The sequence below is a fragment of the Rhinopithecus bieti genome, unplaced genomic scaffold, assembly GCF_001698545.2.
Source record: "Rhinopithecus bieti isolate Rb0 unplaced genomic scaffold, ASM169854v2 scaffold_25360, whole genome shotgun sequence".
NCBI lineage: Eukaryota > Metazoa > Chordata > Mammalia > Primates > Cercopithecidae > Rhinopithecus > Rhinopithecus bieti.
In genome coordinates this window covers 75,521-93,634 of record NW_016811703.1, presented here as the reverse complement: position 1 = coordinate 93,634, position 18,114 = coordinate 75,521, and the positions used below count along the sequence as shown (strand labels likewise).

Genomic DNA, 18,114 nt, shown 5'->3' with positions numbered 1-18,114 from the left:
AAAAAATGAAAGACAATGGTTGTATGAGTACTAGAAGTATGACTTCTTGTGAATACGCATTGCTTTCAAATTATCATAAAGTAGAAATATTGTAAAAGAACCATATAATGCAAGGAACATCTGTATATATAATATATATAAAATATATTGCTATATATAAATATATTAAAATATATAATACATATGAATATCTATTCATATTGCATATATATTTATATTGCATATGAATATATAATATATGAGTATATAAATTATATGCATGATATAATAATAAAATGTAATGATAAAGAAACTTAGTTAAGCAACATACAATGAAGTTAAGTGTAATGTCAGAAAAAAACAGAAGGCCTGGCACGGTGGCTCACTCCTGTAATCCCACCACTTTGGGAGGCCAAGGCAGGCGGATCACAAGGTCAGGAGATCAAGACCATCCTGGCTAACACGGTGAAACCCCGTCTCTACTAAAATACAAAAAATTAGCCAGGTGTGGTGGCGGGTGCCTGTAGTCCCAGCCACTTGGGAGGCTGAGGCAGGAGAATGGCGTGAACCCGGGAGGCAGAGCGTGCAGTGAGCCGAGATGGCACCACTGCACTCCAGCCTGGGCAACAAAGCAAGACTCCATTTCAAAAAACGAAACAAAACAAAACCAAAAACAAACAAAAAAAACCCAGAAAACCACGTGTTCAGTGTTTCATGGTTGTCTAATTTATGTTGAGACTGTGGCCAACACACTTTATAATTCTTCCTCAGAGAAAACGTATTATTTCTACAAAGACTCTACTTATTAATAACAATCTTATATGCGGCATCACTGGTCTATTTGTATTGTTTTCTTTTCTTTTTTTATATACAAAATCTCCACTCTAAGAACCCAAGTTAGGAAATGCTATAGGATTGGATATGACTACCAAGAGTAAAAATCCACTGAAATTTTGTTTAAATGAAAAATGCTAAACCTCACAAATAATGAGAGAATAATACAATAAAGGCCCACGTGTGCACCCAGCATCAGCAACTGTCAATATTTTGACAGTCATTTTTTAATCTATTACTTCCCCCTTTTTGCTGAGATATGAAAGTGAAATTCTCAGGTACAAAAAGAACATAAATGGTTTAAAAGTCTAGCTATGTTTCTCGAGTGTACAAATTTTCTTTACAGTACATTTTTCTTTCCATTTCCACAACCGTTACCCAAATTCTACTGGTGGTCATTGAAATGCCTTTTATGATGGTCTCAACTAGAAAAATCTCTTTGTTTTTCTACCTGCCTCCAAATAAGAAAGACATTGGTAACTCATGTCATAGTTCACGAGTCTCCAGGGATTCTACACATCTGCTTCAGCCAGTCTGTGAACTTTCAGAAAACATATGCAAGTATTTCCCATTTGTTTATTATATAAGGGAGTTTCAAAGCTTCTATCAACATTTTCATAGGGGCCTATTACCCACAAAAGGTTAAGAATCTCTGCCTCTATTACATCTTGAAAGCATATCAAATATACTATCTCACTTCCACTCCGTAATTGTATGTATGTATTTATTTATTTATTTATTTATGTTGAGATTGGGTCTGTCACCCAGGCTGAAATGCAGTGGTGCAAGCATAGCTCACTGCAACTTCAAACTTCTGGGCTCAAGCGATCCTCCTGCCTCAGCCTCCTGAATGGCTGGGATCATGGGCATGCACCACCATGCCCAGTTAATGTTTTGTATTTCTTTCAGAAATGAAATTTCACTATGTTGCCCAGGCTGGTCTCAAACTCCTGGCCTCAAGCGATCCTCCCATCTCGGCCTCCCAAAGTGCTGGAATAACAGGCACGAGCCACCTCACCTAGTTCTTAGCCATTTTTTTAATATTTAAATCAGGTACCGGCCACCACTTCCAGGATGCCTTCCCTGACGATGTCACCTACAACTGATTTCTCTCATGGTTTCTTGCAAAAGTTGAGCTGGGTTACTTTCCTGTTTATCACAGTCGCTCAATCACTGGACAAGTATTTATCAGGTGGTACTATTTGCCAGGCAGTATCCTATACTTTAGGTATACTTTGTCTCCTGATGCACTGTTAGAAGAGGACAAGGAACATCACAGTATCCAACACATCTTCTGTGTCCAAGGACATATTGCAGTTGTAGCTCCAGTGAATGGAAGCAAAAGGATGAGCAATTGCATTTCTGTAGCTGGCGTTCAGCTCAAGAATACCAGACTCGTGGTGATTTTTTTATTTTATTTTATTTTTTTCTTTCTTTCTTTTTGAATGTGAGGCCTTTACAGAAAAAGAAAATGTCAATCTGATTATCCAGGGCATGACGATAAAGAGAAGCCCAAACAAATGTTCCCCCACTGCACCCCACCCAATATACTGTGGCACTAGAAAACCATTCCAGAATCAGAAACTAGATGCTGATCTCCACCAACCCTCTTAGTCACACCTGAAATAGACCAGTGTCTATGTGAGACCTGTTGTTGGGTACCCATAAATAACCTGGACTGGAAAAAACAGCTCGACATGAACTCTGCCCCCTAGGCAGGGGATCAGGAGCACGAACCTCTATACCAAGGGCGGCAGAGCGGTTACTAAACGTGCTCGTTTTTAGTCACTGGGAACGTGCATTTTAAAGTGCATAGGTCCCTGATGATAAGGGAGTTGTTTAATAATAGGCGGTTGGAGATATTATCACGTTAGGGACTTGGAAGAAAGTAATTAACGCTATTGTAACAGAAGCAATGGGGGGAGGGAAGGTTTGTGTCCAGTTTTGGGCAAAAACTTATAAGTTCCACCCGCCTTTTGATGGATGCTTTTTTGATGGGGCTCGTTTTGCAAAACTCAACAGATAAGGCACGTTGTGTACTGGAATGATTTGGAGCGTCTAAGCCGTGGCACCCTACTTAATCCCCCATCTCCAGTTATCCCAATGGACCGACCCCAAGGGGGCATTTCCGCTCAAGTCCGGGGCTGTAAAAATTAAGTGAGAAGAGCCTCGCTAAAGTCACACGTCGCCGTCACCCCAGGTACTACGCTGATGCGCTTCGGGCCGACCAGGTGCGCCCGCCGGGGCGTCTTCTACGCAGGACGGGCCACGCCGAGAGACACCGGCAACAAGGGCAAGGCGGGAGGCCGGAAGGTCACCCCTGTCCCCGGCCGGGCGGGCGCGGCCCAGCCTCACTTCCCGGGCACGTTCGGGCGGGGCGATTGCAGGGAACGAGGCGGGGAGGCGACAGTCCCCGGCTCCGCTGCGCGCCAGCCCGCCTTCCCTGCCCGGAGGCGCCGCAGGCCTGGGTTCCCGGACAGCTGAGCCGGAGCACTGCCTCCGGAAAGGTGAAGGCAGCCCGGGGAGGCGGGGACGGCGACGGGGGCGGGGGCCGCGGGCGGTCTCCCCGCGGCTGTCGCGGGGCCAGCCCAAAGCCCCCGATCCCCGGGAGCTGCGCTTCCCGCGCGGGGCGCCGGAGGAGGGCGGGCCAAGCTGGCCTGCGGCTGCGGCGGGAGGAGGGGCTAGCAAAGCACCCCCGAGCGGGCCCAGGTGCGGGAGGCCGGGGCTCGCTGCAACTTCTCTTTGGAAGCCCCTACACTAGCCCGGGCCTGCGCGCGCGCTCCCCCACGGCCACGCGCGCACCCTGCCGCCCGCTCCTCCGCGCGCCCTCCGTCTATTTTTTCCCTCTTCCTTTCATCCTCACCCTCTAAAATAGGTCAAGGGGTGGAAGTTACACCTGGTGCAGCCCTCGGCTCTGATGCAAAAGCAGCTTTTGCCCCAGGCTGCGGGACAGCGCTGTGACTACTCGCATCGGGAGAGCTGCTGCCCGTCCCCACACCGTGCAGAAAGCGCCGGCGACTCGGGCGCTGACAATGGTCTGCAGAGGGGAGCGGAGAGAAGTCTCTGTTCCGCCCTAGATCCGCCGCCTCGGCGCCCGCCCGCAGGGAGGAGGGGGCGCGACAAGTCATCTAGCGCGTGCTCCGGAGCCCGCGCCCGGTCCGGCCGCCAGGGTGAGTTCCTGGTCGTCCCCTGCCTTTCGGTAGCCCAGGGTGGCCTGTTTACCTTGCAAACTTAGATACGATCAAAAGAGGCGAGACTGCCATGCCGTAAGGGATTGCGGGTTGTGCTTTGGATGTGAGATCAGATAAATCAGAATTCAGAGAGAGAGAACATGTCTAGTGCCTTAAAGGTTAAAATGGATTCGTATTTTTTCATGGAGTGCACGTGTATCTTTCCCTGGGGAACTGATTTTTAATTAGTAAGAGGCAAAGAACTAAGATAACTTGAAGCCAGAAAGTTTTCAAAACTCACGGTGAAAATACAGTTTAAGAAGGAATGCCAAAATAGGAAGGTAAGGATTTGTATGATATACTTGCTATGTGTGGGGTTTTTTTGTTTGTTTGTTTGACGGAGTCTCTCTTTGTCACCCAGGCTGGAGTGCAATGGCAGGATCTCGGCTCACTGCTGTCTCCGCCCCCCGGGTTCAAGCAATTCCCCTGCCTCAGCATCCTAAGTAGCTGGGATTACAGGCACCCGCCACCACGCCTGGCTAATTTTTGTATTTTTAATAGAGACGGGGTTTCAACATGTTGGTCAGGCTGGTCTCGAACTCCTTACCTCGTGGTCCGCCCACATCGGCCTCCCAAAGTGCTGGGATGGGGCCCGGCTGGGTCTTTTTATATTACGTGGGTTCTTTGTGATAAATGATGTGAGCCCACAATGCTCTATGTAGAAAGAAGATAAGGCTGTAAACGTCTACTTGCAGAGCTTTGTGTTAGGTGGTAGACATGAATTTAAATGTACATTGAAAATTTAGTGTGTAGAAGGAGCTAAAATATATCTACACTGTTTTAGGTTAAGATTTTGGTAATATTACAGCTAACCATTGGCATTTAACCCTGTTTCAGCAACTAAAAGTGCTATTATTCATGTGACATCAGCAAATGGAAGCCTTTATCTTTCTATTTTTTATTATTTATTTGTTTGTTTGTTTGTGTTTGAGACAGAGCCTCACTCTGTCGCCCAGGCTGGGGTGCAGTGGTGCCATCTTGGCTCACTACAACCTCCATCTCCTGAGTTCAAGCGATTCTCCTGCCTCAGCCTCCCCAGTAGCTGGGATTACAGGTGCAAACCACCATGCCCAGCTAATTTTTTTGTTTGTTTGTTTGTTTTTATTTTTAGCAGAGAGGGGGTTTCACCTTGTGAGCCAGGCTGGTCTCAAACTCCTGACCTCAAATGATCCACCCATCTCGGAAGCCTTTATCTTTTAGCTAATGAATGGTTAACTTGTTTGAAGTTTGGGGAAGGGAGAGTTGGAGCTTTCTCTGTCCTTGATGACTGCCTCAGAATACAGGGTAAAGAACTGTCCAGTATTATGAGTGGTGCCTTAGAGTTGCTCATAGCAAGATCACTTAGGAGAATGGAAGTGGCTCTCAGATGGTCATTGGTTATCTATAACTTATTTAAAGGAGACCTTGAGAAGTTGGGACATATCTTGTCACTGAGGAAATTATGCCAAAGAACTGCTGCTTTATTAACGCATTTGGTCAGATTTGAAAAGGGAGCTCTGTATACATTCTTTTTCTAACTCCAAAGAAATTTTTTTTCTAGAAAGATTCAATTGCCGTAATGATGTCCTTTGGAAATGTGCCTTTTTGCGTGTGTATCTTAATATGGATAAAGTTCCAAGGTAGTTCAAAGGTTTTAATAAAATTTTACTTACCAGAGGGATATGAAATTGGGAATACCCTGTGTGGATAGTTAACTCTGCCTTAAATTGGAAGGTCAATGGGAGCAGGGATCTTCCCAGTAAATCTTAAATCTCTGTGTATGTGTATCTTTGATAGCCATATCTTACTGGAGATTGCAAGGGTTGTAAAGAAGAGACCAGACCTTTTAGTATTTCTGACAGGTGGATATGTGGATGTTTAAATGCATTTCACTTGTAAAGAATGTATATGCTCTTTTAGAGAACTAGTCTCCACAATTTGAAACAGATTTATGAAGAAGACTCTATCATTGCTTTAAAGAAGACACAAGCAAGACATACTTGGCACTATACAGGCTCATAATGTTGAGAGCAAAATGCAATTAAATGCCTGTGTTTACTACATGTCAAAGTTCTCATTTGTATTTTTAAACAGGAATTGAGTGAAAGCCCTCACTGCAATTAAGCCCCTGGTATAATGCATTATTGAAATTAGGCTGTCAGTACTTGTCTGTGCAATCTTACGTTTTTACTTGTAGATAAATTAGGAATTCTTCTGAAAAGAATGGCGTGAAAGCATTAAGATAACTGGAGAATTCATTTAAGGACAGACTGAAGAGTGATGCCAAATGGCCAGTTAAATGTCCTTCAGCTTTTGCGATTCACTTCTCTTGATGCCATAAAGAAAGTACATTGCATAGACATCCTAGCTGAGACATCTTCAAAAGGAGTTAACATCATTGACTCTGGATACTCACTTCTCATCCAGAGAAACTTCTAACCACTCAAAGAAAGCATTTTAAGAGTTTGAACTAGATCACCTGGATTGAAGCCCAGCTCCGAGCCATTTCCTTGTCTGTGAAATGGAGATAATGACACCTCCCCAGGTGGCTATGGAGCAAATGACTAGGTGTAAAATGCTGAGTACACAGTTGGCACATTGTGAGCAGTCATAAAGAGGGATTTATTACAAGAAGTAGGAATATGTTGACTAAATATCATCTCCTGGAGGCTGCAGAGAGGTTGCTGCCTAATTGACTCTAGAACTGAATATATGGGTCACTGGTTCAGCCCCCCATCTGGGTATACTGAGTATGCTCCTAGTATACTCCTATAGCATAGAGTATAGAATATGTTGTACTCTTAGTAACCAGTGTCCTTCGGGAGCCAGAGGCTGTCACACTTGCATCTCCTCCGCCCTAGACAGGCCTTTGACTCAGCTAGGTTAAAGAAGTAACCTGTGGTTGTTTTTAGAGATGACATGAGGTGGTGGGGGGAGGAGGGCACTTGAGGGGTTTGGTGTATGGTCCTCTTCACACATATGCATGGTTTTCTTCTCTTTGCTTTTCTCTGTTCCCTTCTATCCTCCCTTCTTTTCTCTCTAGGGGTCCCGACGATTATTTCCCAGCCTTTGTTAATATGTCTCGGCATCAAGCCTAGGCCCTAAAGTGTTGTTAGTCCGGATTTGGGTAGTCCTGGAAGGTGCAGCCTGTGAGCTTCTTGCTCTTAAAGGTGTAACTGCGAATGTCAAATAGGCACAACCTTTGCCACTTCCATGGTTCTTCTGGGGTGTGACGTCCCATCTTGCTGTATTGAATGTGCTCATTTCTACCTTCTCTTTCTTCTCCGTCAGGTTGCAGATAATGGAAACTATCCTAACTATTTCAAGCAGGAAGGGGTTGAATATGAGAATTAGGTGCTCACAAGAAGGTTGGAATGAAGGTTGCAACTGAAAGTAGAGGAGGGGACCTGGCCTGAGCCTCATGTCTTGGCTCCTCATGTCTTGGCTCCCAGCAAGCTTGATTGGCCCCCAGGGTTGCTGCTGTCATTGCCACAGCCTGGGGGCTGGGAATCAGAACCACCACTAGAACTGCTAACATCAAGGGTGCACCTTTCGGGCTATGTTCCATTGATCAGAGAGGCTGCTGCAAAATGCCTCTCCACCCTAGGAAGCTAGTGACTAAACATTGCTACCAACAACAAAAACAAGAAAGCAAATGTTTTCCTTAGATGCTCTGCACCTTCCTTGTTACCCTGCTCATCTCCCTGGAAGAACACTGTGCCCAGAACCCTAGCTGCAAGGGACTCTGGGAAATGCAGCTTATAGTTTTCTAGCCTCAAAGATAGAGGGATGCACACTTGAAGGAGATAGGAGTGAATGTTATGTGACAATCCATCATGCCTAACACATATCTAAAATATATTTCATCCGAGATTTGGCTAGAATATTTATTTTTAAAGCTGGTAGAGATTGACTTTGGAAAGGTAAGAGGATATGTTGTAAAAATTTTTTAAAGGAGCTAGTTGCCAACTAGTTACCTTTTCAAACAGATGGATGTTATCATTTTGCAGCTGAAATTGCTGGAAAAAGCATCAAGCAAATGAGTAACTAAAAATTACCAAGCGCCTGTCTCTGCATGTGGTACTGATTGAATGGAAATAATGTTCCTTAGGTTTGGTTTCATAATCAAGGTAAAATATTTGGAAAATTATTTTTTTAAAATTATTTTTCCTTCTCAAAGCCACAGATAGTCTACTCATTTAATGAACAACAATCCAAAGGAAGACTGTAATGTCCTAAGAGAGAAATAATAGCACCTGGCTTGCTAGTTCTTTCGTCAGATGAATTATCTGTGTTTTTCCCGAATCCTTCTCTCCCCTGTAACTTTCAGCATGCTCATTTTAAGGATTACAGAAATAGACATGACTTGTTTATTGGAGAATAACATAAGAGTATGCTTGAGTTCACTTTAATTACTTATTTCATACCCTGGTGCTTGTCAGATTCCTTTTTTTCCAAACTATTGAAGTAGATATGATTGGATCTCTTCTATTTTTAAGCAATAAATTACCAGTTCATTTGCACTCACAAATTACATTAGCACTTCAAGGGATGGTCTTGATTATTGAACAAAATTGTGTTATATTTACCTCTGATATTTGGAGTTGGAAAATGAGAGAAGATATTCATCCAGGGGGTGGATAACAATAAGGTTATGATAGTATGGTACTTTTATTATAAGTGCAGAACAGTAGGTTACTCGAAGAGAAAGTGGTGTGTTCTCTCATGATGAGGTGGAAGATGGAAATAATTGAAACATGAACATATTTCTGACTTCAAGGAATATTTGTTGATATTTTTAACAACAACAAAGAGGTAGCCAAGAGAGACAAGAAATAGCAACTGTCTGGGACCATGTCTTCCTCTTCTCTGTTCCCTTTAACACAGAGCTAGTGAAGTAGGAGAGCTTGACAAATGTTAGAAGGTTTTAGTGTTTAGAGAAATAATGTGTCTATAAGAAATGAGGACTACTTTTGGTGCTCTAATCAGTGTTCAGAAAGTAGTCAGAAGCCTTTAAAATTTTATCAGAGCCTATAACATTCCATGGGACATCAAATTTATGATTAGAGTAATCCAAGAAAATACAGGTACGTTCTGAATGTTAAGACATTTGCATACAAAGATGGCAATTCAATGATTTATACAATTATGAAATAGATCTAGGGTGACCAGATGACTTAGTGTTCAAGCCAGGACACTTTTGAGAGTGAAGAGGGAATGATTAGTGATTACCCTGAATACAGAAGCATAAATGGAAACTGCCTCAGCAAACCTTGGGGTGACCAGGACTTAACAGTCACCCAAGATTAAGATGCTAGTATTATAGCTTGATTGCATTAACTGCAATACTGATTTTAAAAAATTGTAATAGAATATACATAGAATGAAATATACTATTTTAACTGTTTTTTGAGTGTACAGTTCAGTGACCTTTATTTTTACATTGTTGTGCAACCACGGCCACCATCCATCTCCAGAATGTTTTTATCTTCTCAAAGTGAAACTCCATACCCATTAAACCATAATTCCCCATCCCTCCTCCCCACAGTACCTGGAAATCACTCTGTCTATATATGTTTGATTATTCTAGGAACCTATATGACATGGCTTGGCTGGGCACCCACCCAAATCTCATCTTGAATTGTAGCTCCCACAATTCTCAACATGTCATGGGAGGGTCCTGGTGGAAGGTAACTGAATCATGGAGGAGGGTGCTTTCCCTGCTGTTGTGATAGTAAGTCTCACGAGATCTGACGGTTTTATAAGGGGGAGTTTCCCTGCACCAGCTTGCAGCTCTCTTACCTGCCGCCAATGTAAGACATGACTTTTACTTTCCGCCATGATAGTGAGGCCTCCCCAGCTATGTGGAACCGTGAGTCCATTAAACCTCTTTTTCTTTATAAATCACCCAGTCTCGGGTATGTCTTTATCAGCAGTGTGAAAACAGACTAATATACTATATAAGTGGAATCATATAGTATTTGTCCTTTTGTGATTAATTTATTCCACGTAGTACAATATTTTCAAGGTTCATCCATGTTATAGTATATATCAGAATCTCCTTCCTTTGTAAGGCTGAATAATATCCCATTGTCTGTTTATGCCACATTATGCTTATCCATTCAGCTGCAGTTCGGATACATGGCTTGCTTCCACCTTTTGCCTATTGCACATAATGCTGCTGTGAACATGAGTGTACAGATATCTCCTAGAGTCCCTGCTTTCAGTTCTTTTAGGTATATACCCAAGTATTGGTTTTTAAATGAAGAAATTAAAAATGGAAGGAAAAGAAAGCATTCTTTTCCTCTGTAAGATATTTCTGATTCTGTTCCTCCAGCATAGTACTGCATCACATTGGTGCCCAGCTATGCCTCTGTAGGATTCATCAGAAAAATCAGGTAATTCAAAGAAACTACCTGCTGAAAAAAGCACCCAAGATCTTAAATTTCATCTCCATACAAGAAAGGAAGCCAGTTTTTCTGTAACAGCTACCATGATGCATTAACCACAGGGGTATGTCTCTAAATGAACAGGGCTGGCATCTAGAATGTCAGAATCTGAACAAAGTGAATGATGGCCTTCAGTAGCACAAAGAACCAGCATGAGATTGAACAAAAGAATTCTCCATGTTACCTATACACCATAGAATACTATGCAGCCATAAAAAGGATGAGTTCCTGTCCTTTGCAGGGACATGGATGAAGCTGGAAACCATCATTCTCAGCAAACTGTCACAAGGACAGAAAACCCAACACCACATGTTCTCACTCATAGGTGGGAATTGAACAATGAGAACACTTGGACATAGGGTGGGGAACATCACACACTGGGGCTTGTCAGGGGTGGGAAGCTGGGAGAAGGATAGCATTAGGAGAAATATCTAATGTAAATGATGAGTTGATGGGTGCAGCAAACCAACATGGCACATGTATACCTGTGTAACAAACCTGCACGTTGGGCACATGTACCCTAGAACTTACAGTATAATAATAATAATAAGAAGAAGAATTCTCCATGTGACCAAGACCATCTTTGTAACACAGGGGACCATGAACTTCCTGGGTGAGAGGGTACAGACTAACAACTGCAGGTTGAGCATCCCTAACCTGAAAATCCAAAATCTGAAATGCGCCAATATCCACAAATGTTTGAGCACTAACATGATATGCCACAAGTGGAAAAATCCCACACCTGACTTTACTTGACAGATTGCTGTCAAAATGCAGTCCAAACTTTGTTTCATGCATATAATTATTTTAAAACATTATATAAAATTACCTTCAGCTATGTGTATATAAATCACAAATGAATTTTGCTGGTTTATATCTATGCAAATATGCCACAATTGGAAACATTTTTGGTCCCAAGGATTTTGCCCTTTCCTCTCCTCTCCTGCCCCTTTTTCTCTTTTCCTTCGTTTTTGTTGTTGTTGTTTGTTTGTTTGACAGAGTCTTGCTCTGTAGCCCAGGCTGGAGTGCAGTGGCATCATCGTGGCTCACTGGAACTCAACCTCCTGGGCTCCAGTGATCCTCCTGCCTCAGCCTCCCAAGTAGCCGGGACCACAGGTTCATGCCACTACACCTAAGCTAATTTTGTTTACTTTTTGTATACACTAGGTCTCACAAAAAGCCTACTTTACCCAGGCTGGTCTTGAACTCATAGGCTCAAGTGATCCTCCCACCTCAGCTTCCCCAAGTGCTGGGATTACAAATGTGAGCCACCACGGCTGGCCTGGTCCCAAAGATTTCAGAAAAGGGATACTTAATCTGTATCTGTTGATTTGGAAGCTGAGATGAAAGGAGACAGACTACAGCAGAATAGGGAGCTTCCAGGTACAGAGAAAAGTATTCCTCCTTTGGCTGTGGAACTAGATACCTGAATGCCAGTGTCAAGAACATTCGTGCAGCTGATCTCAATTTAGACAATCCCTTTATGGAAGTGAAGACATCAAAATGCAACCCTGCATTGGAAGTTTTAAGTAACACAATTTCCACTGGAGCTTTATAGTCCTGGAAAGTAATGTCCATGTGTCTGGGACAAATAAGGAGTTGCTGCATTTACTATATGGGAATTGTTCCCCCTGTTTAATTCTCTGAGCCAGTTTTGATGCTCTGAGGAGTCAACAGAGGAAATCTGCTCATTTAAAATGGCAGCCTTGAGGAAAACAGATACATTTCAGTCATTAGCAGTCACCAAGCTTAAGAAAATACATCTGCAGAAGTTACCTGACAGTCAGAAATGGTAGCTGAGAGCCAAACAGGTATTAAGGAGCTTTCAGAAAAATGGAGCCCACGGAGTATCTTACGGCAGCCCAGAATGGACAGTATTCCCAGGCCTGCTCTCCTTGGACAGTACCTGCATCGGTGAAGACTGAAAAATGAACAGGCAAGTCCATACAGAAACCTGCACACAAAGGTCTGTAATCACTTTGTTCCTAATTGCCAAAAACTGGAAGCAACCAAGATATCCTTCAATAGGTGAATGGATAAACAAATTGTGGTATATCCTTACAATGGAATATTATTTAGTGATTAAAAAGTAATGATTTTTCAAGCCACAAAAAGACATGGTGGAACCCTAAATACATATTACTAAGTAAAAGAAGCCAGTCTGAACAAGGCTAAATGCTGTGTGATTCCAGCTAATTGACATATGGAAAGGCAAAACTCTAGAGACTGTAAAAAGATCAGTGGTTGCCCTGGGTCGAGTGGGAGGGGAAGAGAAGAATAGGTTAAACACAAAGGATTTGTAGGGCAGTAACACTAGGCCAGGCACAGTGGCTCACGCCTGTAATCCTAGTACTCTGGGAGGCTGAGGCGGGTGGATCATGAGGTCAAGAGATCGAGACCATCCTGGCCAACATATTGAAACCATGTCTCTACTAAAAATACAAACATTAGCTGGGCGTGGTAGTGTGTGCCTGTAGTCCCAGCTACTCGGGAGGCTGAGGGAGGCTGATGGCTTGAAACCACGGGGCCGATGTTGCCGGGAGCCTATCTTGATGACTATGTCNGCTAAATGCTGTGTGATTCCAGCTAATTGACATATGGAAAGGCAAAACTCTAGAGACTGTAAAAAGATCAGTGGTTGCCCTGGGTCGAGTGGGAGGGGAAGAGAAGAATAGGTTAAACACAAAGGATTTGTAGGGCAGTAACACTAGGCCAGGCACAGTGGCTCACGCCTGTAATCCTAGTACTCTGGGAGGCTGAGGCGGGTGGATCATGAGGTCAAGAGATCGAGACCATCCTGGCCAACATATTGAAACCATGTCTCTACTAAAAATACAAACATTAGCTGGGCGTGGTAGTGTGTGCCTGTAGTCCCAGCTACTCGGGAGGCTGAGGGAGGAGAATTGCTTGAACCCAGGAAGCAGAGGTTGCAGTGAGCCGAGATTGCGCCACTACACTCCAGCCTGGTGAAAGAGTGAGACTCTGTCTCAAAACAAACAAACAAACAAAAAACTACTCTGTGTGATACGGTAATGGTGGATATGTGACGTTATGCATTTGGCAAAACCCAAAGAACTGTCTAATAGAGTGAATCCTAATATAGCCTATGAATGTTATTTAATAATAAATATCAATAGTGGTTCATCAGTTGTAACCCAAGTACCATACCAATGCAAGATTTTAATTTAAAAAAATTCATAGTTTTTTTTTTTTTTTAAGTTAACAAATACATCACTTGATGCTAGCATAGGAGTTGTAGAAAACGTTAACTTCAGGGCTCCAAGTGATGGCAGGTCAAATAGTAGGCTACATAGCTCCAAGTCAAGAGAATTAACAGAACAGCAGCTCTGTTGCCCTAATCCCGGAGGAAACATCTAATCAGCTACACTGCACCTTCAGTGCAGACATTTCACCCAAGCTTTCAACAGGCGAGGAGAATATATTCAATCAGACTTCTCAGCAGACCACTTCCTTGCCTTCCAGTTTTATATTAGTTAAAGACTTGGGTCAGATACTACAGAATCCATTAACAGACACACCTGAAACCAGAGAGAATGCCAGCCCTGAAGCTGCAGTGCCAACCATCCACAAGTTTCTCCAACCTTCTACCATTAATGTTTCGTCCTACAGACATGGACTGGATTCTCCATGCTAGCTTTCCTCTGCAAGAAGCTCTTGGGGCTATGCATTGAGTTGGCAGAAATGCACACCTTGATATTCTTGCTTTGCTAGCAAACCATCATAACTATGGAAAAATGGGCTTGATAATATGTCATTCCCTTCAAAAAGCTATGTAGACACACCCATACATATACATTATGTGTAGAAACCTACATGTAGAATGTTGAGTTAGATAATTTTAACGATTTTTTTTTCAGCCAAAATAGTTTATGATTTCTTGTCTGATAGTTTGTCTATTCTACTTGTTAAAATGTGGGCCTTTTAAAATGTGTTGGCAGTATGTGCATACAGAAGATTTTTGTTCTTAAAATGATTTGTTTTGGCAAAAAATTAATAGCTTTTTTTTTTTTTTTTTTTTTTTTGGTAGAGTCCCCTCTATTACCCAGACTGGAGTGCAGTGGTATGATCTTGGCTCACTGCAACCTCTGCCCCTGGGTTCAAGCGATCCTCCTACCTCAGCCCCTAAGTATCTAGGACCACAGGTGTGTGCCACTGCACCCAGCTAATTTTATACTTTTGTAGAGATGAGGCTTGCTGTGTTGTCCAGGCTGGTCTGGAACTCCTGAGCTCAAGGGATCTGCCCACCTTGGCCTCCCAAAGTACTGGGATTACAGGCATGAGCCACTGCACCTGGCCTGATGGATGGTTTTGTGTGTAGCATACCACTTTAGAATGAGAGTGGATCTTTGGAAGGCGGAACCTACTATAAATCCTACCACTTGTGCAGCTAACAGCTGACTGACTTCATGCTGTGGCTGTGTGTTTCTGCTGTAGACGAGGTAGGCCTTGTCAAATCAAGTGTCAAATTAAAAACTTGTAGCCACGTGGTTTGGGGGTTTGGATTCTTCCCAGTCTGCTGAATATTATCATTTATCCATTAAAGCAGGAAGTTCAAGAATAATTGAATAACTAAAAAATGGAGGAAAAATTATATTTTACATGGAACTTTTATTACAAGTAAATAGTAATCACTAAACCATGTATACTGGCGGCCGGGCGCAGTGGCTCACGCCTGTAAACCGTGAAACACCGTCTCTACTTTAAAAATTCAAAGATTAGCCTGGTGTGGTGGCATGTGTCTGTAGTCCCAGCTACTTGGGAGGCTGAAGCAGGAGAATCGCTTGAACCTGGGCAGTGGAGGTTGCAGTGAGCCGAGATTGTGCCAGTGTACTCCAGCCTGGGTGACAGAGTGAGACTTTGTCACAAAAGCAAAACAAAACAAACAAACAAACAAAGCACATGTATACTGGCAGGACACAGTGGCTCATGCATGTAATCCTAGCGTTTTGTGAGACAGAGCCAGGCAGATCTTTTGAGTCCAGGAATTCAAGACCAGCTTGGGCAACATGGCAAAACCCCATCTCTACAAAAACAAAAATGAACCTGGGGGTGGTGGAGTATGCCTGTAGTTCTAGCTACTCGGGAGGCTGAGCAGGGAAGATTGCTTGAGCCTGGGAGGTCAAGGCTGCAGTGAGCCATGATCGCACCACTGCACGTCAGCCTGGGCAACAGAAGAAGACTGTCTCAAACGAACAAAAATGTATATAAGTTTTTTAAAACCTTGTGCAATGGCTACCTTCATTAAAGCTGTACCTGAGTAGCTCCTGTTTTCTGTTTATTTAAACTAGACTGCAGCGTGTCATGATAGATCTGTAGACATGTGGATTCAGCCCATGTGGATTCTAGTCCTTGCTCCTCAAGAAACCAATGCTATTGTTTCCATACTGGTTGATTCCCAGATACTTATAAATGACACCAATCGCATCAGCTTTTGCTTTGTAATCCCTTCACCTGTTTTTGACTCTGGTCTTCTTGTACATGAACTATGTAACGTCTCATTTTCTAACAATTTAGGTTGCCCTAAAACAGAGATTTGATCATCAAGGTAGAATATTGGCTTTTCTAAGGAAACTCGAAAAGACTCATGTCATTATTGTGATATTATTTTGTTATTTTAAAGCTATTTTCAAAATATCGTATTCCGTCTTTTGAAAACATTACATTTCAACATCATTGACATGGGATACATCTTACAGTTGATGACACATCCTCATCTTTCTTGGCAATAAGTAAAACAGTTGTGCATTTTACAAAATAGGTGGCCTCCTAGCTTCTGTGAAATGTTTTATAGCCATTTACCAGAACATTTCCATCCTGCCCCAGGAACTTCAGGTCGAATGCTTTGTCTTATTTATTTTGTAATTTTAAATTTCGAGCCAGAGTTCTGTATTCCTGTTTAATTTGTTTTTTTATTTTTAAGGTAGTTTATGATAGAACTCCTTGAGGTTAAAAAATAGTATTTGTAGTTTTTAACTCTAAATAATAGACTGTGGTTTTTTGTTTGTTTTTACTTATTTGTTTGCTTGTTTGTTTTTGAGACAAGGTCTCTGCCACTCAGGCTGGAGTGCAGTGGCACAATCACAGCTCACTGTAGCCTCAAACTCCTGGGCTCAAGCGATCTTCCTTCCTTATCCTCCTGAGTAACTGGGAGTATAAGCATGCACCGCACGAGGCTAATGTTTTTGGGATTTTTTTTGTTTTTTTCTTATTTTTTGTAAAGATGGGTCTCACTATGATGCCTAGGCTGGTCTCAAACTCCTGGTCTCAAATGACCCTCACATCTTGGCCTCCCAAAGTGCTGGGATTACAGGTGTGAGTCATGTACTCGGTTCAGAGATAAGACTGTTTTCTTATACACAGGCTTATCTCTGGACAAACAAACACAGTCATAAAATGGAATATGAAACCCGAAAAAATCAAACTTTCCAAAACAGTCTGGTTTATTCTGGTCACAGACTTAGTAACTCCTCCCACTAGGAGAAGTACAATTGGCTGCCACAGGAAAGCTTAAAATGTCAAACACATTCTTATGAAATACAGCGCAAGCTGCCTGCAAATGAGGCCATTCTTTCAACTGGCGTTATTTCCTACTTCAGTGCAGTTTTCATAATTGTGGCACTTACCCAGAACCAAAAGCCTCTCTGTGTGTGATGTAAGCATTCAAGCCATATGGCTGCATTGGTTTTTGTAGACACTAAGCAGATGTGGACTCGGAGACTCTGGAGGGAACTACAGAATCCGAGCTACTGAGGAGCTCAGTTTGAAAGAAGCAGAGCTAGCACCACAGTGAACACAGAGCATAGAGATGGTGGCAGGGAGCTCTGACGAAAAAGCCGAAGGCTGGCAATCAGAAGGCCACTACCCAAGGGCTTAGCAGGAAGACACGGTGTGGCCAGCTTTCCCCAGCATCCAGATCCCTGTCCGGAACCAAGGTGGCCTGTGAGCTGTCAGTACAGGATGTCACCAAACTCGTTTATCCGAAGCTCACCCCTCTGATGACCTGAAAGTCTTTTCTTCATATTTTGATAGGATCCCAAAAGGCTTAGTTGTCTGATTTTTTTCTTTTTTTTTTTAAGCCCAAGGTATACTACAAGCAGGAAATTAGAAAGTAGAGGAGCTTATGGAGACAGGCACAATGAGAGCGAGAAATGACAGCCGACCGCAAGATGGGGCAGGTGGGGCACGGCGACTCACGCCTGTAATCCCAGCATGTTGGGAGACTGAGGCAGGCAGATTGCTTGAGCTCAGGAGTTCAAGACCAGCCTGGGCAACATGACAAAACTCCATCTCTACTAAAAATACAAAAATCAGCCGGGTATGGTGGAGAGCACCTGTAGTCCCAGCTACTTGGGAGGCTGAGGCAGAAGAACTGCTTGAACCCAGGAGGCAGAAGTTGTAGTGAGCCAAGGTAGTGCCACTGTACCCCAGCCTGGGTGACAGAGCAAGACTTTGTCTCAAAAAAGAAAAAGAAGAAGAAGAAAAAAAGAAGCACTCCACGACTAGGCATGTGATGCATGCCTGTAATCCCAGCCCTTTGGGAGACCAAGGCAGAAGGATCGCTTGAGCCCAGGAGTTCAAGACCAGCCTGGGCAACATAGTAAGACCCTCCATCTCTACAAAAA

At 43.1% G+C, this 18,114-nt stretch overlaps 1 protein-coding gene across 5 annotated transcripts in view; it reads left to right on the top strand.

Annotated features, from left to right (window-relative positions):
- Window positions 1-2,961: 2,961 nt before the first annotated feature.
- TRMT9B (tRNA methyltransferase 9B (putative)) overlaps window positions 2,962-18,114 on the top strand; it is a 76,417-nt gene continuing 61,264 nt past the window's right edge. The window contains exons 1-2 of one of the 5 annotated variants that reach the window (XM_017894694.1): window positions 2,962-3,013; window positions 3,689-3,983. The gene's annotated coding sequence lies outside the window, so the exon portion shown is untranslated. Of the gene's footprint in view, window positions 3,045-3,083; window positions 3,984-18,114 lie in introns of those variants that run through there. The other 4 variants (XM_017894691.1, XM_017894692.1, XM_017894690.1 and 1 more) reach the window with 4 other exon arrangements.